The 6571-nt window shown below is 35.9% G+C and overlaps 2 pseudogenes; both read left to right on the forward strand.

Annotated features, from left to right (window-relative positions):
* Positions 1-3370: 3370 nt before the first annotated feature.
* LOC131756608 (bifunctional 3'-phosphoadenosine 5'-phosphosulfate synthase 1-like) lies at positions 3371-3965 on the forward strand (annotated as a pseudogene).
* Positions 3966-4031: 66 nt separating this feature from the next.
* On the forward strand, positions 4032-5177 carry LOC131760526 (bifunctional 3'-phosphoadenosine 5'-phosphosulfate synthase 1 pseudogene; annotated as a pseudogene).
* Positions 5178-6571: the final 1394 nt, after the last annotated feature.

The raw sequence follows: 6571 nt of genomic DNA on the forward strand, positions 1-6571 counted from the left end.
ACATTTGGTTTACTTTTAATATTGAAAGCAGATCATGCGCATTTCATTTTTATGGCTTATACACACCTAACTCTGCACAAAATTTGAAACAATTAAAGGAAACAATGATCAGGAGACCAGAGCCCTGCTCTGAATGCCACCATTAGGTAACCAGTGACTTTAGGCAGAAGATTTCATTTCTTTGAGCATTAGCTTCCACAGTTGTGAGAAGTAAGTAAATAAGTAAATAAGAACCTGCTCACATAATTCATAAGACTATTATGAAGTGAAGTAAGAAAATAGATTACATGACTTTATACAAAATATCAATTACTCCGCAACTAAAAACACTCTATAGCATAAGAAATGTGGGAAGTAGAATTTGTTCATTCATTTAATCAACAAATTTTTGATCACAAATTTGATCAAAACAAATTTTTTGATCTCTCTATGAGAGACAGTATGTTTGGGTTACAGACTTCAACACCAAAAAAAAAGGCATTGTCATATCTTCAGGAGACTTATAGCTCGTGTATGTAAAGATTTACATGTTAAGTATAGTATTTCAACTTTGATAAATGATACAAAGGAGAGGTACAAGGTGACATAATAAACAATAGTATCTGATGTAGGAAGATGCAGAACAGTTCTCTAAGGAGATGACGATGGAAATAAGATCTGAAAGAAGGGAAGTCAAATAGAGAATGAGTAGGAGAGCATTCTCAGCAAGAGAGTAGCATATGAAAAGATCCAGTGACTAAAGGGATAATGAATCTGAAGAGCAGAAAATGAGGATCATCACTGCAGAAGTGAGACTGGAGAGGATGGAAACCAGGCCTGCAAAATCATGTAAGCCAAACTAAAAACATTGGGATTTGATTTATCCTAAAAAGTCAATAGACATGTTGACAAATTCAATAGATATTTTAAGAAGGTTAGCCAGAGGCATGATCAGAATTTCTTTTTTAAAAAACTCACTCTAGATAGATCATCCAGAGAGAAAATCAATACGGTAATAGTAGTCTTAAATGACACAATAGACCAGTTGGACTTAATTGATATTTACAGGACATTACATCCAAAATTACCAGAATACATACTCTTTTCAAGTGCATATGGAATGTTCTCCAGGATAGATCACATACTAGGCCACAAAACAAGTCTCAACAAATTTAAAAGGATAGAAATTATATCAAGCATTTTTTTCTAACCATAATGGTATGAAACTAGAAATCAATTACAAAAGGAAATGAGGAAAAAACAAACACATGGAGACTAAACAACATGATACTAAAAAGTCAAGGCATCAAAGAAGAAAAACCAAGATCACAAAATACCTCAAGACAAATGAAAATGGAAAGACAACTCTCTAAAATCTAAGGGATGCAACAAAAGCAATTCTAAGAGGGAAGTTTATAGTGATACAGGCTTTCCTCAAGAAAGAAGAAAAATATCAAATAAACAACTTAACCTACCACCTAAAGGAATTAGAAAAAGAAGAACATATTTTTAACCAAGTAACCAAGAAACACTAACCAAAAAGGAAATATCAAATATTAACTGCATTAAAATTAAGAATTTTATTCATCAAAATACATTATAAATTAAACTATACAGATTGAGAAAACATTTTCAACATATATAGCCAATAAAGGACACTTATCTGAATATATTAAAACTCTTACAGATCTAATAAAAAGACAGTACAATAGAAAAATAAGCAGGGACCTCAGCAGGCACTTTCAAAGGAGGTTATCTAAATGACAATACAATATAAAAAGGAGCTCAACTTTGTTGTGAAAAATGCATATGAAAACCATAATGTGATACCACCATAACCAAGCTAGGATGACTAAAGTTGTTTTTTAATGACAATACTAAGTTTTGACAAGGAGATAAGGCAATGGAAATCTTTATATACTACTGATGGGAGTATCAGCTGATATAACTACATTGAAAATTCTTTGGCATTATCAACCAAAATGGAGCAGACATAAATCCTGTGTCTCAGCAGATCACTCCTATGTATAATCCAACATAACTGCATGTTTGTAAGAAACAAAACACATGTTCAAGAACATTAACAGCAGTGATTTTTATAATATTCCCAAAACAAGAAAATATCCAAATGTCACTGAATAAATAAATTGTTGCATACAAGCATACCTGGGAGGTACTGTGGGTTTGATTCCAGACCACTGCAACAGAGTGAGTATCACAATAAAGCAAGTCACACGAACGTTTTGGTTTTCTAGTACGTATAAAAGTTATGTTTATACTATACTATAGTCTATTAAGTGCACAGTAGCATTAGGTATGAAAAAACAATGTAAAAATCTTAATTTAGAAATACTTTATTGCTAAAACTTGAAAACCATCATCTGAGCCTTCAACAAGTCATAATCTTTTTTGCTGGTGGAGAATTTGAAATATTGTGAGAATTACCAAAATGTGACATGGAAACATGAAGTGAGCAAATGCTTTTGGAAAAATGACATCTGCAGACTTGCTGGACACAGGGCCACAAACCATTTATTTCTAAAAACTGCAATATCTGTGAAGCACAATAAAATGAGGTATGCCTGTATTCATTCAATGGAGTGGTACACTGCAATGAATTGAACAAACTAAAGGTGCAGGGATAAATTTACAAACATAAAATAAAGCAAGAGAAGCCAGATAAGAATATATTGCATATGATTTCATTTGTGTGGAATTCAGAGAACAATTAAAACTATAGTTTTTAGGAACATAGGCGTAAGGAAGTGCTTACCCTATAAGGCATGAAAATGATTACCTTTACAGGATAGTGATTAAAAGGTGGCATCACTACCAAACTTACAGAAATGAAAAGTATTACATGGAAATAGTGTAAACAATTATATGTCAATATATTAGATAATTTAGAGGAAATGGACAAATTCCTAGAAACACAAATTACCAAAACTGACTGAAGAAGAAATAGAAAATTTGAGTAGACCTCTAAAAATGAGAATGAATTAGTAATTTTAAAACTTCCCACAAAGCAAAGCTCAGAACCAGATAGCTTGAATGATGAATTCTATCAAACTTTTAAATGGGAATTAATACCAATCCTTCACAAACTTTTCCAAAACATAAAGGAAGAGGGAACATTTCCAAACCCATTTTTGAGGCCAGTATTACCTTGATACCAAAACCAGACAAAGATATCACAAGAAAAAAAAAATCCCATATACATCTGCCCTGACCCATATCAGAGGTACAGCCAACAAGCCACACAACAAGAATATAGAGCATAAAGTGCCTAGGTCAGAGCATACATTCCTGCTCTGCTCCACCCCCAAAGGCCTCCCCTCCTCCTAACCTTTGGGGGTTGAAAACCCCAGCACCCTGTGCACTCTCTACAGCCATGAAGGTCCTTGGGAACCTGTACAAGAAAGACATACTGAGCAATAACATGCAGAACTAGGGAAGGCAGAGGCACCTAATGTCACCTATCAGGCTCACCATGTCAGCAGGAACAAGAGGTCAGGTGGTAGAGACCAGATGTGGTTTTTTTGGTTGCACAGTTTGGCTAACAGGCTTATCTGGAGCAGGAAAAACCACAGTGAGCATGGCTTTGGAGGAATACTTGGTTTGCCAGGTTATCCGTGCTATACTTTGGTTGGTGACAACATTCATCAAGGTCTCAATAAAAACCTTAGCTTTAGTATTGAAGAGAGATGAGAATGTTCGATGAGTTGCAGAAGTTGCTAAGCTGTTTACAGGTGCTGGCTTAGTGTGCATTACAAGTTTTATATAGCCTTATACTCAAGATCACAATAATACAAGGCAAATTCGGGAGGGTACAAGTTTGCCTTTTTTTGAAGTATGTGTTAAATGCACCTCTGCATGTTTCTGAACAGATGTTATCAAAGGATTCTAATAAAAAGCATTGGCTAGAGAAATTAAATGTTTCACTGGGTTTGGTTCTGAATATAAAAAACCAAAAGCCCTTGAATTGACACTGAAAACAGACTCCTGTGACATAAATGGCTGTGTGCAGTAAGAGTTATGGAACTTTTTTGGGAATGGGATATTGTACCTGTGGCATCTTGTGTGTGCCAGAAAATAAACTTCATTTGGCAAAAACAGATGGAGAAACATTATCAGCATTAAAAATTAATAAAGTGGTTGTGCAGTGTGTGCAGGTTTTGGCAAAAGATTGGCGCATCTCACTGAATGGCTTTATGAGAAATGGGGAGTACTTGCTGTGCTTTCATTTTGATTATCTTCTGGCTGGGGACGTCATTAATTTGTCAGTGCCTATATTTCTGACAGCTACTCAAGAAGATAAATGCTGGACATCTGGACAGCTTTTGCTCTGATGTAGGAGGGTCACTGTGGAGCTCTTCTTCTTCACAATCCAGAGTTTTTTTTAACACAGGAAGGAGGAACACTGTGCTAGATAGTGAGGAACAACATTCAGGACCACCCCTACATCAAGATTTGTTTTGGAACAAGGAGATCGGCTGATTGAAGGAGATCTTCAAGTCTTTGACCAAATTTATTAGAATGATGATCTTGATCAATATTGTTTCACTCCTACTGAGCTAAATCAGATGTTTAAAGATATGAAGGCTGATGCTGCCTTTGAATTTAATTATGAAACTCAAGCCACAATGGACATGCTCCATTAATACAGGATACTCAAAAGCAACTTCTAGAGAGGGGCTTACAGGTGCCCCGTCTTTCTCCTTCACCCTCTTGGTGCCTGGACAAAAAATAATAATGTTTCTTTGAAGTGGCACGTGAAGCAACTGGCTGTAGTGCTAGAGGAAGAAGTCCTGAATCCTGAAACAACAGTGGTGGCCATCTTTCCATACCCCATCATGGACCAACTGAGGTCCAGTAGCATTGCAGAACACTGATGGTCGCAGGAATCAACTTTTATACTGTTGGATGAGACTCTGCTGGCGTGTCTCATCCAGAAAACAGGGAATCGTCTTTATGAGCCAACTCATAACAGCAAAGAGATAACAATGGCCCTTGGCTTAATCACCTTGGAAATAGTTTCCCTTCAAGTTACAGTTTACAACAAGAAAAAGAAGCATGTAGACTACCATGACTCTGAACACCATGAAGACTTTGAATTTATTTCAGGAACACAAATGTGCAGACTTGCCCAAGAAGGCAGAAACCTCCTGAAGTGTCTCCCAAGGCCTGGACTGTGCTGATAATACTACAGATGCTTAGAGAAACCTTAAGCTGTTAACCCAGTCACTCTATCTTTGACACTTCACTAAGTAACAGAAGGGACCAATAGTTACTGTTGGCATTTCTTTGTAGTGGTGTCTGTCTGGACACCCTTTCTAAAAAACAGACCATTTTCCTTAATTAGCAGCAGTTTTGGTCTGCCCTATGAGTTTTGTTTTGAACTTGTGTGGTACTCTGCTAAGTTTAATATATCTTTTCCAGTTACTATGGTTAATATACCTTTACTACAATTTGAAAATCTTGTCTTTTTATATTATATTTATGCTTCTGTCTCATGACTTTTTCAAGCTGTGATATTAGTTGTAATCAATAATATACACATTGAATCTTACTTTTTATCCCTGAAAAAAGGAAAAAAAAATCTACTAGAAAATAAATTTGGCTAGACCTTTTTTGGGAAATTTTACAAGATATCTATAGCAATTAGATTTTTGTTTCGGCATTGAAAATATAAGCTACTTTCTTTATTCTTTCCTTCCAATCAGCTGTGGATCTTTCAGCTGTTATAATCTAAGTATTCTTATGATCTGCGTAAACCCTGAGTAAACATTCCTTATTCAGTAAAATTAAACATTTTGGTTTCTTTTTTTAAAAAGTGAAGCAAACCAAAGATGAATATCCCCTATGAATATAGATGCAAAAATTCTCAACAAAATGCTAGCAAACTAAATACAGCAATATACAAAGAGAGGTGACAGTGACCAAGTAGAATTTATCTTAGGAATGCAAAGTTAGTTTAACATCAAAATTAATTAACGTAATACATCACATTAATATCATAAAGGAGAAGAATCCTACAACCATTTTAATAGATACCAAAAAAACTATTAAAGGGCTGCCCTGGTGGCACAGTGGTTGAGAGTCCGCCTGATGATGCAGGGAACACCGGTTCGTGCCCCGGTCTGGGAAGATCCCACCTGCTGCGGAGCGGCTGGGCCCGTGAGCCGTGGCCGCTGGGCCTGCGCGTCCGGAGCCTGTGCTCCACAACGGGAGGGGCCACAGCAGTGATAGGCCCGTGTACCACAAAAAAAAAAAAAAAAAAAAAAAAAAAAACTATTAAAGAAAATATAACATCCTTTCATGATAAAAATGTTCAACAAACTATAAGAGATCTTCCCCAACTTGACAAAGCATTAATGATTTTATCCACAGATACCATCATACTTAATGATGAAAGACTGAACCCTTCCCTCTTAAGATCAAGAACAAGATAAGGATATTGGTTGGTGCCTCTCCTATTTAACATTGTATTGAAGATTCTAGCCAAGACAATTAGGCAAGAAAAAGAAGTAAAAAGCATACAGATTGGAAAGGAAGAAGTAAAGCTATCTCTATTTGCAGATGACATCATCTT

This window comes from Kogia breviceps, chromosome 1 (assembly GCF_026419965.1).
Source record: "Kogia breviceps isolate mKogBre1 chromosome 1, mKogBre1 haplotype 1, whole genome shotgun sequence".
In the NCBI taxonomy this organism is placed as follows: domain Eukaryota; kingdom Metazoa; phylum Chordata; class Mammalia; order Artiodactyla; family Physeteridae; genus Kogia; species Kogia breviceps.